The 17,036-nt window shown below is 41.8% G+C and overlaps 1 long non-coding RNA gene across 1 annotated transcript in view; it reads right to left on the reverse strand.

Annotated features, from left to right (window-relative positions):
• Nucleotides 1-17,036, reverse strand: part of LOC113926289 — a 70,871-nt gene that overhangs the window by 7,467 nt on the left and 46,368 nt on the right. The window contains exons 3-4 of the long non-coding RNA XR_003521269.2: nt 2,575-3,312; nt 2,096-2,284 (exon numbers count right to left, since the gene is read on the reverse strand). This is a non-coding gene — a long non-coding RNA (uncharacterized LOC113926289). The remainder of the gene's footprint in view (nt 1-2,095; nt 2,285-2,574; nt 3,313-17,036) is intronic.

Below are 17,036 nucleotides of genomic sequence, written 5' to 3' on the forward strand. Positions count from 1 at the left end.
CCTGACTCTTCCTACCCCCTTCCTCTTTACCCTTCTTGCTCGGGTTAAATTGTGCCTATCCAAATCAGCGGTTGACCTTCTAACCCCCAGGACTTCAACAGAGGTAATCACACTAAGATGAGGTCATTAAGGTGGGTCCCAATCCAATATGGTAGGTGTCCTTATAAAAATGGGAAATTTGGAGATAGACACGCACAGAGGGAAGGCCCTGTAAAGAGATGACAAAGGTGGCCATCTACAGACAAAGGATGTAGGCCTGGAACAGATGCTCAGAGGGAAGCAAGCTTACTAACCCTTTGATTTTGGACTTCTGGGCTCCAGAACTGTGAGACAATAAATTTCTATTGTTTATGCCTCCCAGCCCATGGGACTTTGTTAAGATAGCCCTAGCAAGCTACCACACATGACTAATTCTGTTATGAAATTTGCTTCTTGGAAAGCCTGAACTGGCACAGGTGATATCGAGTGATCTGAAAGAACAGGTGGTACGTGGAGGTTTGGGGAGCAGGTCTGACAAAGAAAGCCTTGTCCTGCGTAGAATGTGGGGCATGCATGGTCCCTAGCACAAGGTGGCAGCCCAGTTGCTGACTGTTTCACTGGTGGGGACCTGAGGAAATGTCTGGCCAGGGGGAAGGTCCAGGGTGGTGATGATTCAAACATTTGAAGAATGCAGAGGAAAGAGTACTTAAGAGAACAGCAAAGTTGGCTGGTTTTTATGAAGTTGCAATGATGCCCTAGAGACAAGGATGAGTAAATGAGGGGAGTGAACACTTCAAGGCTAAGTGGGCGAGCCAGCAGGCCTGGCTGGTAACTCACTAAGAGGCTCTGCAGTAGAAGGGAAGATGAGGCTGGAAAGCAGACTCAGGACTTACTAGCTGGAGTTGAGAGCTCCACAGATGTTTAGATAATCAGACAAGTCAGGTCTGATTTGCAAGGGAGATGTCCCAGTTGGGAAAATTTAGCTGAAACTCAGGATGGGAACATCTGGGTGAATGGCCCAGAGCATTTTAACTCTGCAGAAACCCTGAAATCTCAGAGCTCACAGTTTTGTGCCCTCTCCCTCGTAAGAGCTAGCCTGACGACATGCAGGAAGACATTGCAGAGGCCCCTCCCTGAAAAGCTTTAGTGTTCAGGTCCCACACAAGCCGCCCCCACCACCTGTCCTGGCTGTTAAGTCCATAACAGCAAAACCTGTCTTGAAATGATACATCTGGGAATACCTCAGGCAGAACTAATGGACAAGAATGAGCTGCATGAGCCTATTTGGGCATGAGTTTGCCTTTCTTGTCCAAAAGCCTCAGCCAGCTCCAGTATCCACTAATTTGCCCTTGAGCGCAGGACCCACTTCACGTCGAAGTGGGAGTGGGTGTGGGGCCATGACCACGGAATCCATTGGCTGTATCATAAACCACATGGTCCGGAGGGAATCACCTCCCTGGAGCACTGGAACAGCCTGCTGAAGGCACAGTGCTCGAGTGCGCTTGCAGGCCATACCCTGCAAGGATGAGGTGCCAAACAGGACCCAGTACGTGCACTATTCAGAGCCTTCTCTATGGTGGGGCATCTTCAATGGGAAGGGTAGGTACACGGAAGGAGTGGAAGTGAAAGCAGGCATAAGACCCATTGAGTATCACTCCACATGACCCACTGAAAAAGTCCACACTGCCGTCTGTGCAACTCTGGGATCTGCAAGGTGGGAAGATCCTACTCATCTTTCACCAGGGGTCATAGAAGAGGCTCCCTTGAACCCCAAGCTGTGGCTGTTGCCTGGACCCGTGAACTTCTTATGTCAAAGGACCAGAGGGGAGAAGAGGGGTCACTGTCCTGAGGAGGGAATTTATCCTGCTAGGAGGGGAAGGTAGGGCTGCTTTTCCACACTGGGTTGGGAGACAATAGGTGCAGAACCCAGAAGAGCCTCGTGGCCGTCTCTTGTCCTGTTATCACTGTGCGTGGAGATCTGTGACAACCCCGGCCAGGGAAGCGGGGGATTACCGAGGGTTCCGACCCTTCGGGAATGAAGGTGTCATCCCACCAGGCAGGTCACCATTGGGGGTTGAAGGGTGTCCCCCCAAAAGATATGTTAGAGTGATCTTACTTGGAAACAGTGTTTCTGCAGATGCAAGCAGCTGAAGATGAGGTCTCACTGGATTCGGGTGGGCTTTAATCCAATAGGATTGGTGTCCTTGTAAGAAGGGGAGGCGAGACCCAGTGACATGTGAGAACAGAGGTGGCAGGGCTGGGAGGGACGTGGTCACCAGCCGAGGAATGCCCAGGCTTCCAGAAGCTGGAAGAGACAAGATGGGTCCTCCTCTGAAGGCTTTGGAGGAGCAAGGCCCTGCCGGAACCGTGATTCAGGCTTCCAGCCTCCACAAGCTGAGTGAGTTTCAGTTGCTTTAGGCCCCCAGGCTGTGGCGCTCCCTCCCAGCAGCCACAGGAAATGAACACAGCCTGGGGCGGGGGGCGGGGGGGGGGGGGCAGATGTGCTGTCTTAGGGGAGGGGCGCACTGCCGGGGGAGCAGGGTGGGGAGGACGCGCGTCTGTCCCCAGAGCGGTGGCAGTTTGCCACAGGAATACCTCCTCTGTCCCCCATCAGGAGAAGCAGCTCACGAGGCCGATGAGAGGTGCTTCCCAGGCATGCAGGAGAAGCCGGTCTGTGCGGTGGAGGGGGGTCCTCACAGACACTGAGGTGCACTGCCTGGGTCCGCCCGCAAGAGTGCCAGTGGCTGGGGGCCCCGGGGACAGGTCAGCTTTAGCTGTTGCACTTTGATATCTGCATGGTGACTGTGCCAAGCTCATGTGTCCCTGGGCTCTCCCAGACAGGGAGGGGGATGGCCATGCTCAGGACGAGGGCCTTCCTGCCATCGTGGGCATCCGCACGCCCTTTCTTACTGTGTCCAGCACACTCCCACCACAGACGCTGCCATACGGGTCCCCTGCACACAGGATGCTCTCTTGCTCCTTGCTTCGCAGAGGACCAGACTTCACACAGGGAACGTTTCTGTCATGCTGTCACAAAAACCTCTCGTTGTATATCAAATCCCCGTAAGCTCGTAGAAGCTGATCTCCTCTCTTTATTTGCTCACTCAAGAGTACACAAAAATAGCTAACACTCCAGGGCTCCGAACATTCAGGAACGAGCCCAAGCAGATTAATGAGCTGCGCCCACCTTCCGAGTTCTCTTGATTAGTTCAGACTATAACCCAACTCCATGTTGTAATGGGCAGCTTCCAACTGGGGCTGAAACCAGAGATTCCTCAGGAGCCGTGGTCACCGCCTTCTAGGGTTCCTTCTGATCCGAGCATAGTGCGCATCCTTTCAGGAGAGTAAAAATAAACAAACAAAAGATGAGAGTGATGACACTTGATGTGCAGTTTTTATCGAAAATTTTCAGCTAGCAGCAAGCTCCATAACTCCCACCATAGGGCAGTTTAATCGACGTAAGATTGTCCACAGCCAATTCTCTGGCTTGCTGTTTTCTGGTGAGATGTCACTGCATGCTGAAAATTAGAACAAAGCAGCACTCCATTTTCCTCTCTGGTCTTTTAAATCTCACAGAGGGAAGATTATTGTAAGTTTAAGGAAAGCATGTGATCTCTTCTTCCTCTAAATTTGAAAACCATGGTGTTACAAACACCACTTGCAAAGCATGATAACTCTCTTTTGGAGAAGGGGGGTAGAAAATAATAGTAATACATTATAATGAAGAAAAAGGCAAAACAAAATTAAGAAAAAGAAAGGAAAGGAAAACAAGGGGAAAGGCTGGCTATCATTGTCCTTATCATCGTTATGAAGGACAAATGTTGATTATGCACTCTTCCACTAGCAACACAGGTCGGGTGGCTTCAGGACATGTGGGAGGCCCTCCGTGGGCTCCTCACCTGGTCAGGGGCAGCTGGCCCAGCAGATCCAAGGACACCAGAGATGTACCTGCCAAAGAACTCAAGTCAGAATTCTGAAGTGGAAGAGATCTCAGACTTGGATCCACACAAGTGCCAGACAGAGGGTTTTCATCCAGGCCTTCACAAGACAGTAGCAATTTGATAGCCAGTCAAGAGAGGAGACCTGAATCCAGGTGAGACTCTTGCTAAGGCCAGCAAAAAAAGGGGGGCTGTCAGTTACAAGGAGGTTCACGAAGAACACTCAAATGTCAAGCAAGAAAAAGAAGTGGAAGAAAATCGAGAGAACCGCAAGTTTTAGACTTTATTTAAATGAAGTCTTTCTAAAGGAAGTGATGTGATCACAATAGAATGTGGCATTTGGGGATGGTCAAATTGTAAAATGCACATTTACCTATTGGTTTATGTGTTTGTGTTTTTATTTACTTGCTTGTTTGTCTTTATGTGTGTGGTGGTGTGCTCCAGAGATAGTTGGCAAGCTTGCCGGACCCAAAGTCCCCAGTTCCCAGCTAAGCTGGTGTTTCTCTTAATCTAGACATCAACTCACATCAAGCAAAGACCCCACAACCAGGAACAACAAAGGGGTCTTGTCTGTTTAGTTTGTTCTTTCCATATATATAGGAAGGGGCACTATACACATACTCCTCATTTTACCAAAGGACCTTGTTTTATGAGACTTAAATCTACTTCTGTTCTCTACATCTTTCCATACCACAATTTTCATTTCCTTACAATCTTAATTCACTTCTTTTTTTTAATTTTTTAAATTTTATCATGTTATGTGAGTCACCATACAATACATCATTAGTTTTTGATGTGGTGATCCACGATCCATTGTTTTCGTATAACGCCCAGTGCTCCGTGCAGTACGTGCCCTCCTTAACACCCATCACCGGGCTGACCAATCCCCCGTCCCCCCTCCCCTCTAGAGCCTTGTTTGTTTCCCAGAGTCCATCGTCTCTCCTGGTTCGTCTCTCCCTCCGATTCCCCCTCCTTCATTTTTCCCTTCCTTCTCCTGATGTCCTCCTGCTATTCCTTATGTTTAATTCACTTCTTATTCCTTTTCATTTAATCATTTTATGTGTATGTATATATATATACAAAGATTTATATTGTATTTTCCCTTTGGGATCATAAATTTGCATATTTTAACTTTTTCCAAAAACTATTCTTTTTGAGTATTTACAAAGTTTGATAATGCTTTCACTAATCACCCCTTTGTTCCAGCAAGAAACCTTAGAAGCCTCACCCTTAGTTCTGTCACTTCCCCATGCCCTCACTCTGTTGCCCACACAAGGAATGAGTCTTCACTCTCAAACATCTCTCTACTTTTTTCCTTTCCACTATACTACCCGCTACTGCCTCAACCGTGTCTCATCAGCTTTTGCTAGGACCACTGCGGTAGTCTCCTCATTGTGTTCCTCACTGTGTCTGCACAGCCCCATCACCAGTCTGCCTTCCTCACTGCTAATGGAATGTTCTTTATAAAATATGTCTGATCATGTCACCTTCCTGTTTAAATTTCTCCAGTGGCTCTCAAAACCTAGAGGATGGTGGAAACCTTTCACATTGTCATAATGTTCTAACTTCTTAACCCATGTCACAACCCTCATCCCTACACTGCTCTTATTGTGCTATCTCCCCACCTTTCCCAAGTGCTCTCTATCCTTTGCCGTGACGCCTCTAAAGCTGGAATGCCCTACTCAGTCCTCCCATTGACAATAGCACCCTCTCTGCTTGTCTGAATGCTCCTCGTCCTTTAAGGGGTTAGCTCCAATGATACCTTCCCCGTGAAGCTCAACTCTGAACCAAAAATAATGTTATCCTCTGTCGAACTTCTGAATCACTAAACCACCCTTTTGATTAAGCCTAAATTTCTGCCTCGTATGGTGAGTAGTTGTGTATATAACCCATATCATAACCACTGCACCATAAGCTCCTACCATGACCACACATGACCCACACACTCTTCGACAACAGAAGTACCAGGAGAGCACGTCCTTTTCTATCTGCGATGTCCACTATAGGTCCGGGCACATTAGGGACCCAAACATGCTTTTATTGTAGAATACCCAAATGAAAAAAATAAGAAAGGTTGACCTATGTCTCATTCAACTTTGCAATCCTCACAGAAAGCAATATGATTTTGTTGAAATTCAACAAATCAATAATTCTTGAGTGAATAAAGTATTTAATAAAAATGCGGTACATAAAATCTAAAACAAAAAATATTTAATTTAGAATTCCCCAGTGATCTATTTTTTTCTGTTGTAACCTCGGAATGATCAGTCTAGCCAATAATAAAGCCATGTCCTAAATACCCCAGAATAGAAGATACTCTCTCTAATGCAGTGGCAGAGACTCCTCTATGAATTTATTAGACACAGGTCACCAGCTGCCTGGATGAATCTGGTGCCTGATGGCAGTGAGATATAATATTATAAAGGAAAGATGTGTGGCAGAATAGTCTTCTGCTTAGTAATTACAAAATCTCCTTTTTCCAACAAATTTGTCCTAATTTAAAAGATCGATTGGGGCTATAATCACATGCTTCTTAGACCATTATTTTCCAACTGGGCTTGATTTTGTAAATTACCAAAGCAAGCAAATAAACAAAAGGACATGAAAAATACAGATTCAATAAATCCAATTCAGCAACATGTAAAAAAATTATACATGATTACCAAGCGACATTTATTCTAGGCATGCAAGACTGGTTCAACATTCAAAAATCAATAAATGCAATTCACCATATCAATAGGATAAAGAAGAAAAATCATATGTTCATATCAATTGACACAGAAAAGCACTTGACACAATCTAGCGGGAAAATCTATTATCAATTTTTTTTCAATGATAAAAACTCCCAGAAAACTAAGGACAAAGGGAAACTTTCTTAACTGGAAAAAGAGCATTTACAAAAAAACACATAATAAATATCATCATTCATGGCAGAGATTGAATAATTTCCCGTTATGATAAAGATCAAGACCAGGGTGTTTGCTCTCACCTGGCTTATTTGACATAGTATTGGAAGTTTTGGCCAGTGCAAATTCTTTGAAAAATAAACTTAAAAAGTACAAATTAAAAAAAATTTAAATTATACTTATTTGCAGATGGCATGATTGTGGATATAGAAAATCACAGGGAATATACCCAAAAAACTCAGAGGAATAGTAAGTGAGCTCAGCAAGTTCACAAGAAAAGAAATCAACCCACACAATCAATCACATTTCTATACTTACAATAAATGCCTAGACACCAAAATTAACACAATAAAATTTACAATTACTGTGAAGAAAATGAAATACATAGGTATAAACTTGACTCCACGTAATAAATATGTCTCTTCTCTCTGAACTGACCTACAGGTTGTATGCAGTTCTTATCAGTAACCCACCAAGTTCTGTTGTAAACATAGACATACTAATTCTAAAAATTTTTATGGAAAGACAAAGGCAAATTTTACAAAAGAAAATTAGAGTGGAAAGAATCAATCTACTGGATTTCAAGAGTTACGATACAGCCACCGTGGTCAAGACAATGTGGTGTTTCAGGGAGATAGACATGGCGATTAACGAAAGAGAATAAGGAGCCCAAAAACAGACCCACACAAATATGCTCAGCTGGTTTTTTTTACAAGTGTGTAATAGAGGAAGGGTGGTTTTTCACTAACTGGTGCTGACACAGACATCTGCAGGCAAAAGATAATCATTCCAACTTAAACCTCACATCCTATGCAAAAACTAATTCAAATAACTCAAAGGGGATCGTGAACATAAATGTAAGATGGAAAACTACAAAACTTGTTAAAATATGAAAATATCCCCAAGACCTGAGCCTGGATGAAGAGTCATTAGCCTCAACGTCAAAAGCACAGGCCATAAAAGAAAAACATGATAAGTTGCACCTGTTCAAAATTAAATATTTTGATCTGCAAAAGACCTTCTTAAGAAGATTAAAAGACACATTACTGACTAGCCAAAAAAAAAAAAAAAAATTGTAAACTATGTATCTGACAGAGGACTACTATTAGAATATACGAAGAACTCTCAAAATTCAACAGTAAGCAGATACTCTAGTGGGAACATGGGCCAAAAATGTTAACAGACATTCAACAAAGGAAGAAATGCAAATGTCAAATAAGCAGATGAAAACATGTGCACTATCATTAGTCATTAGGGAAAAGCAAATTAAAACTAAAATGGGCTATCACTATGCACCTATCAGGACTGCTAAAATACAAAAACTAGTAAAAATACCAATGGCTCACAGCGGCTTTATTTACAACAGCCCCAAACTAGAAACTGCCTGGATGTCCTTCAGTGGGGGCATGGGTAAGCCTACAGTGGTCCATCCATACAATGGAAGGCTATTCAGCAATAAAAAGGAATGCACTATTCATACAGGCAATGCCTTGATTGAACCTCCACAGGATCATGCTGAGTAAGAAAAAGACAATGTGAAAAGATTATATAGTGTATGACTCGATTCAGAGAACATTTGTGAAATGACCAAAGTATCAGGATGGAGAACAGGTTAGTGACTGCTGAGGTTAGGGACAGGGGAACGAGGAGACGTATATGTGGATGTATGGAGTAGAAGGAGAGTACCTTGAGGTGATGGAATGGTTCTGTGTCTTGATTGGTGGTTGCACAGATCTGCCCATGTGATGAAAATGCATAGAAGGAAATACACTCGTGCACACGCCCATGTATGCATATATCCTGGTTGTGAAATTATACTATAATTATGCAAGACGCTACCACTGGGAGAAACTGGGTGAAGGGTAAACAGGACCCCTCTGTACTGTTTCTCAGAACCGCATGTGAATCTACAACCATCTCCAAAGAGAAAGTTTTAAAACACAGATTCACTGGCCCCTTCCGTGGCTATTCAGATGTAATAGGTCTAGAGTGGGGTCTAGTCACATGTATTTTTAACAAGCGCTCTGGATGATTCTGATGGTCAGAGCAAACTCTGGAGCATTGCACCAGGCTCTCTTAGTTCCTCACTTTGGAATTTCTGGCAGGGCTGCCAAATTTGACTAAGACACCGAGCCTGTGGGTTATGACAGAAGGATTCTTCACAGGGTCATTTTTACCCCATAAACAAGTATGTCAACTTCATCCCGATAAGAGAAAGTATTAGCACTTAGTCTTGTCTAACGGCCCAGATCCAGCAAAGGAGTAAAGCAGTTCTTTTATTTAACTGGAAGGCTTTTCCCCATGAACATTTTAGAAATAACACCATTTTACAGATTTGTTGTTATGGTCTATTGCAGTATATGGTAAAAATTTCAGTAACCTTTCTTGAGTTCTATTCGTAGCTGAAAGTTACCAATCACCCCTTGGAGGTCTATACCTTGGAGTTTACGAGAAAAGTCTGTCTTTCAAAACACACCTAGATATTTCAATTTTAAGAACTATCTTTCACTCCCCTAAGATCCTTAATGTAAAGGAACTCTTAGAATATTCAGGACATTCACACAGTACATTTCATTCAGATCAGGACCTCGTGGAATAGGTTAACTCAGTGGCTAATGAGGCAGGGCCAGGAGCAGAGTCCCCAGGGCACTGAAAGAGCTTTTCTCAGTACAGACCCAGTCCAGAGCCAACCCATGTGACTCAGGCTGTGGGAGTAGTTTTAACTATTTGCTTGCTCTCTCTCTTCTCCCACTGGATTGTGAGCCCCTTGAAGGCAGGGGCTGGTGGTGTTCACTTTTCCATCCCAACTCCTAATGCAGACTGTAGCACAGGAAAAATTCTACTTTATGATCAGTGCTATCTGTTCTAATCATAAAACCAGTCATACTCACATGCTTAAATATTGCTTCTTATTTCATTTTTCACATGAATGTAAAGCAACATTAAACAACCACTCAACAAATACGATCTCAAGAATTAACCTGGATTTGTACAATATGAATTTTAAGAGAAAAATGACAATAGACTTGACAATTTACAACCTCATTTGTATACAGCGAAAAGTCTAAATGCAAATTAGAGTCACTCTCCACTTTTGCATTTTAAATGAGTACACCTACATTTTTAAAAGGCAGCAAGAAGGTGAAATTGAAGTCTATTTATAATTAAGAGGTATGTTTCTAATTCTGAGACATGGGTTTTTCAGGAAGTAACATAAAAAAACACTTTCCCTCAATACCTCTTTTAAATTGATATATTCATGCAATTTCTTCGATCAAAAATTTATTCCAGGGAAAAACTAATTTTTAGCATCAAGTTTTTCAATTTTTTTAAAAAATTAATAAAAATTCCGAAGAAATGTTATTAAAATTTTTTCCTCAGTACCCAAATGCAAAGTTAGATACATTCTTGTAAACTTTTCCCTCCTGCTTTCTATTTTTGTTCACTACAACTAAATCAGGCCCACATTGTCACTTTTTAAATATCCCCCTGGTGGTGTGTGCTGATGAGATGTTTGGGATTACTTCTTGGCAAAATTAAGCTAACTATTTGAAAATTAGATATCAATTTTGGTTCTTACCAGGGTACAATAATTACAACAAGCAGTTTGTTGGTGATTTCCTCCCACTTCCAGGGACACATCAAACTATCCCAAATAGAGTTCTAATCCTTGCCGTTCATACATAAAAAGCCCCTGCAGCCAGCAAGGGTTACTGACCCAGAACAAAGAAATTAATAAGCTTTAATAATTGCATTTGGGCTATTTTATTTCAAACCGTGAAATCAGGAGCTTGGTCGACATTCTCGCACGGATTGCTGAAACTAGCCGCTGGGACCTCCCTGGCGGACCAGCCACCTGTGCGTGTCCTTGGATGCCTCCATCCCAGACACAGAAGCTTCACCTGTACTAACCCACTGGTCATTGTTCCCTGTCCTGTGCCCCTGCCCCGACAAAACTGCTTGGCATTCCTTTTTGCAGATGATTGGGAGATTTCATGCGGATGAACAAAAAGGAAAGGAATTTCTGATGTGTTGGCATCCACGATCTTTCTGTCAAACCGCTCAGGAAGAAGCTGGCCCCAGGACCCCGAGGCCCAGGCCATCCGCGTGCGGTCAGGAATGGCAGGTGCATGGTGGAAACCACGAAGCGCTGGGCCGGGTGCCAGGGAGTGACATCATGTTGTCAGGCTTGCACGATGATTTAAGGCCTGCATTACACACGCCGGATGAAGTCACCAGGATGCTCGGGATCAGAGAAAGCTGGAGGTCAGAGAAAGGGACCCTTGGCATGGCGTGCGGTGTTTGAGGGAAAGAAGCGAAGAGAGGAGTGTGGCTCACTCTTCTTGTGCCGGCGTTCCGGGTCTGGGAATTAAGCTGCTTCAAACCCTGTGTTCGCTCGGGGTTGGTGTCTGAGGGGCTCTTCCAGGCCTGATCTGCAGCTCCAAACCCCCATCCAAGAAAGGCAAAGAATGGAGAAAGGGAGCCTAATACACATGCCTTTTGGGGATCTGTTTATGTTCAAGTGATTTTACAGCCTTAACAGGAAAGACTTTCCATACTTCTTAAAAGGCGAATATTTACTTAACTCGGGTTTCATAAATTGGAACTAGAATGCCTGATAATGAAGAAAGGGAATGATATGTAATGATTCATATACACAAAAGAAGACACAACATGGAGTAAATGAATTTTGCATGGGGTGTTACTTTTACCCTGAAACTCTCCAGTGCCTATTGATGAGTAACAGGGAAATCTTCTTGCATAACCCTGGCATAGTTATCCACGTTAGTAAATTAACCCTGATGCAACACTTTTATCTCATCTACCATCTGTGTTCCAATTGTGTAATTGACCCGGTGCTGTCCTTCATACCTTCTGTTCTCTCCAGGACAGGATGCAGCCAAGGGTCAGGGATTGCATTTGGTTGTCCTGTGTCTGCAGATCCCTTTCCCATAAAACACTTCCTCAGCCTTCTTTTATGACCTTGACATTTTTCAAGAGTACAGTGCCCCTCCTCCCTTCTTAAACAGAACATTCATGTCGTGCTTGATGTCTCCTCGTGATTGGATTCGGGATATGCACCATGGGCTGGAAAACAACAGAGGGGATGTTGTGTCCTTCTCAGTGTGGCACATCCAGAAGCATACGGTGTCCATCTGTCCCTCATCAGTGATGTCCATTGTAAGTACTCAGTCAAAGTATTGCCCAATTTCTCTGCTGCATCATTATTTTTTTAATGAAAAAAGTTATGGGCAGATATTTGGGTGCTTATTATCAAAATGTCCCCCCTAAGTTTCCCATCCATTGACAATTCTTGCCTGATCCAATTTCTACTTTGATGTTTGCAAAATACTAACATTCCAGCTCAAGCATTGACTCACATTTCCTAGTTGGCATGTGGCATTCTACTGTAAGGAAGAACTAGCCCTTCTTCCTTATTTATTGGTTTATCTGTTTATTACTGGTACGGCACTTGTGATTTTGGAGCTCAGGTTTGCATTGGGCTCTGAAATAAATTTATCGTGCACGTATGTACCTGTGTATGTATCAACACAAGGACAACAAAGCAACACACAAAAAAAAGTGTATCGTGTTGGCAGCATCTTAAAAAATTTAGTGAGAGCCCATTGAGTCTTACAAATGGCATTCTACCAATTTTGAAAATATAGGTTGGCATAAGTAAAAAAAATAAACTTAGATTATTATCAACCTAGACAATTTCTAGGCTGCCCAAAATACATAGGACTGTGGTAAAATCTAATGGCCGCTAGTCCATCTCCTACAGTGGCCTATGGAGGATGCTTCTGAGGAAGACATTAAAATCCCCATAATTATTATTTAACATTTATTTGGCACCATAAATGTATACAGAGCAGTGTGATAGATAAGACTGTGCCTCGCTAATAACACTCTGCCCCAAGGAGCTCAGAGTCATGAAGGAATATGCCTAATTGGGCAGTGTTATGCTGTGGGGAGAAATTTCTTCTTGACAGGGTATGTTGCTTTCATGAAATATTTAGGAGACTATGGATGAATTTAGCCTTTTATAAATTATAAATCAGCCTAATTGTTGAAATAACATAAATAAAAAAAGATTTATCAACACAGTCTAGTGAGAAAGGTCACCTGTGTTATGAAGTAACCCTCAGTGGTTTGGACTGCCCAGCTGAACCCCTAGTCTGGCTCTCAGCCCCCCAGGGCAGGGCTGAGGTAACCTTTGGATTGATGCATCTAGCTGCACGGCCGGCCAGACCTCTGTGTTCCCTTCTGCCACTGTTGATGAACGGGTAGGGAACAGTGAGGTGGAAATCAAGAAATCAAACACAGTAACAACAGAGTTAACAGATAAGTGTGTGAGCCTCATGGACCCCCTTCCTGCCACATTTCCAAGAGCTCTTTACCATTCTTTGTGTCAAAACTTACTTCATGTGAATTTCTCAAATCAGCCACCCCGTTTAATATGAAGAGTGCACATACTTCATCAAGCTTCGGGCATTTCATCCTAAACTTCGTTCCAGAACTTCCCAATCAAGTGCTACACATTTGGGTAATGCTTGGCTTTAATCTTATAGACTTTGAAATAAGGTGCGGAAAACCACCAGTTAATATCCCTCTCAGTATTATCTATTTTTCCTGAGCAACAAAAGTTATCGTATATACTTTCTGTTTGTCTCATTTATTTAAATATTTAAGATAAGGGTGAACCCACAAAGCTAGAAATCCTGGAGATACTTGAGCTCATTGGATTTGGGGTGTCCTCCAAGACCTCCAGCCTTATAGGGCGACTTTCTCTTAAATATCCAAATACTGCCTGCCTTGAAGAGTTTTTCATTGTTCATGTCCCTCTTTCTCAGACCTGACACTCTCCTCCCAAACCCAAATTTCCGAATTCCTGCTGAAGTCAAGGCAGAGAAGTGTGGCTCTTCCCTCTTTGTCCAAACAAAATTCCAAGTCTTTCTGCTAAAGAAGGGCTCTACCATAAGTAGTCATCCTTTAAACTGCAAAACACCAGCAGACATCACGAAATTACACTGTTTCCTTCAATGTGAACAATTGTTTAGGTAGCTCCCCTACCTTCAATGTGACTTTTTAAAGGAAAGGAAAGTGGTAAACAGCAATAACAACAAAACCCAAACATGCTATCCCACTATATGGTAAACACACGGGATTCTGGTTTTCTTTTCCCCCCTACTTCTAATTTCCCCCTTATTTTAACTTTATTCTTACATATGAAGTATCTAGTAGAAGAGTTTCAGCAAAGGATGCAGAGAGGTTCAGAGAGTTATTCTTGGTGCTAAACAAGCTAACAAAAAAAAAAATTGAAACCCTCTCTTCATTTTCTCTTTCTCCAAGAAGACATTGTAAAATAGATCAACTTCCTACCCTTGTTTCTTCAGGGTATCTATTGGGAATCTTCTCTTTTCTCATCAAACAGCATCATTAAGTGCTTAGTGGATACTACTAGAAAAATGTCAGTTCTTAAAACTACAATGTTTATATGGATGGTTAAAAAGTATCATCTATTTACAATTATAGAACAAAATACAGAAAGAAATAGTATAAATGAAAGCTATTTTTATCCCCCCCACACACAATTCTACCTCTTAAGAGATATTATTATAGAACAACTTTTCTTGGATTCTAGAATGTAAACCTCTGAAAGTAATTTTAAAAAGATATAAGATGTGTATTAGAAGTATAAAATATAATTATATAGAATATAGGTAGTTCCTAGACTTCAAGTAATAAAATAACATAAAAATATGAGTATTAAGAACAGAAATACACACTTCAGTGCAGATTTCAGACAAATATTCAAAACTATGACTATTTCATATTAAAATGCTTATGATATTCTAAAATTATTTTATTAAATTGTTCAATAGGACTTCCATTTCTTGCAGACTAGATACCCAGGGTGACCTTGATCTTCTTTATTAAAACAATTAAAATACTGGAAGATAGATGATACATAGATGGCACTGTTGTGCTTCATTTTCAAGTTGGCACAGAAGAAGGAACCTGCAGAGGTCTAAATAAAAATGAAAGCAGAAACCTGGGAAATAAGCAAGAAGTGTAAGAAACAAAGTTGGTTTTGCCTGGGGATTTTATTGGAAACTTGGAGGCCTTGAGCTTCTGCTTTTTGATATGAAACAGATAACACTTAGGCCTGCTCAATGTGAAGAATCTCAGAGGGTGCCTTCCCTCATAAAGCTGAGATCCTAAAGGAGTAAAGCCACTGTCCAGAAAGGAAATTGATTGATCTCAATTTTGATACTGTCTGGGATGGGGGTAAACCTCTCTGAAGAATTTGTGCCTTCACACAATTTCCAGCCCCAAATCACAACATTTGTGTGAAAGGAAGGAAGGAAGGAAGGAAAGAAGGAAGGAAGGAAGGAAGAAAGGAAGGAAGGAAGGAAGGAAGTAACAAAGTTGTCCCAGGTTGGTGGGGTACCAGGCCACTGGCAGAAGCAGATCCAAATCCTAGCTGAGTGCAACCAGGTATGAAATATCCCGACATTTAAGTCCAGGGAAAGTAATAGTTGACATTTTGAAATGCATAAAGCTCAGAAAGAAACAATGTCCCATGTATGGGAGCCAGCTGTAACAGTAGACAGCAAAAGGAAATACACAAGGACTCAAAATGGGAATTATCAGAATCAAAATCATATTTTACGTATTTCAAGAAATAGGAGTTTGACAAGAATGACATCACAATTTCACTGTCTACAAATGAAATTAAAGTTAAATTAGTGAATTAAACAGCATATTGGAGAAAGTTGAAAAAAAGAACTAGCAAACTGTCAGAACTGAAGAGCTCATCCTGAAAGCAGCAACAAATGAAAAAAAGAAAAGATGAGAAACATAACAGAAGGGTTAAGCACAGAAAAGAAAGTGAAATGTCTTAACTTTGTCTCAATACAGATCCAGAAGGAGAAAATAAAGGGTAAGAATCAATATTCAAAAGACAGTGACAATGGCTGAAAGCCCTCCCGAATTGTTGTAACATAGCAATTCTGACATTGGGAAGCCCAGAGAGTTCCAATCAACAGAAATGAAAATCAAACTCGTTGTGAATTTGCAGAAGAGCCAAAAGCGAAGGGGGAAAGACAGATCACCGCAGAGATGTAGCAACCAGATTGATGAGTGATTTCTCAACAGTAAGAACAGAAGCCACGAGGCACTGTAATTAATATCTTCCAAGTACTGATAGAAAATAATTGTCAATCTAAGTGTCCATAACTTTGAGGAATGAGGGTACAATAAAGATACATTGAAGTCAAAATTGAGTTTGTCACCAGCAGACACACACAGGTGAGGCAGAAGGAAAGAGACTTCAGCTGCAGTGTGTGAGATGCATAAGCGTGTGGTCACTTGACAGGGCATGAGGCCTTGCTGACTAGAATCGCAGGCACCCCCACGGGACTACTGATCTTGGAGAGTTGAGTTGCTTAACTCTGGAACCTGGATGTCCTATCTGTGTATTAGCAAGAGGACAAGAAGGAGCTTCTTAAACCTGATTACAACGTCTACATTGTCCAGACCTGACCCACTTTTCACATTACTATTTCTCCCATGACAACTTACCACCTCCACAACACCACATAATTTAGTTATTATTATGCTGATTGGTTATTTTCCATCATCACTGCTACCCTTGCTTAAATGTAAGCTCCATGATGTCTGGGATTTTGTTGGCTTCGTTTGCTGGCAAATGCTAAGCCATGTGTGAATACGTGTGGACTGAATGAAAAGTTACAAGTATTTTCTTGAAGATCAAGATCAAAATAAGTGAACACAGTAAAACAGATGTAGAAATTAAAGGTAAAACTCAATATAAGAAATAAAATTGTCCATATTTTTAGAAAATATAATCATCTACAAAAGCCCCCCAAAAATCTACAGGCAAATTATTACAATTAATAAGAATATTTGTCATGGAGTATGCAAAATCAATACACAGAGGTATAATTGTATCTATTCTAGAGCAACACAAAATTATTTAAATAATTAAGAAGATACCAATTTAAATAGAAAGGGAAAACACATAGGACTTAAGAATGAACTTAAACATTTTAAGCATTCTACAGAAATACTATCTCACCAAAGATGTATAAGGCATTTAAAAACAGCTATCAACCAACCTTGCAGCCCAGGGATAAATACCACTTGGTCGTGGTGGATAATCCTTTTAATGTACTGTTGGATCCTG

Source organism: Zalophus californianus, chromosome 7, assembly GCF_009762305.2.
Source record: "Zalophus californianus isolate mZalCal1 chromosome 7, mZalCal1.pri.v2, whole genome shotgun sequence".
NCBI lineage: Eukaryota > Metazoa > Chordata > Mammalia > Carnivora > Otariidae > Zalophus > Zalophus californianus.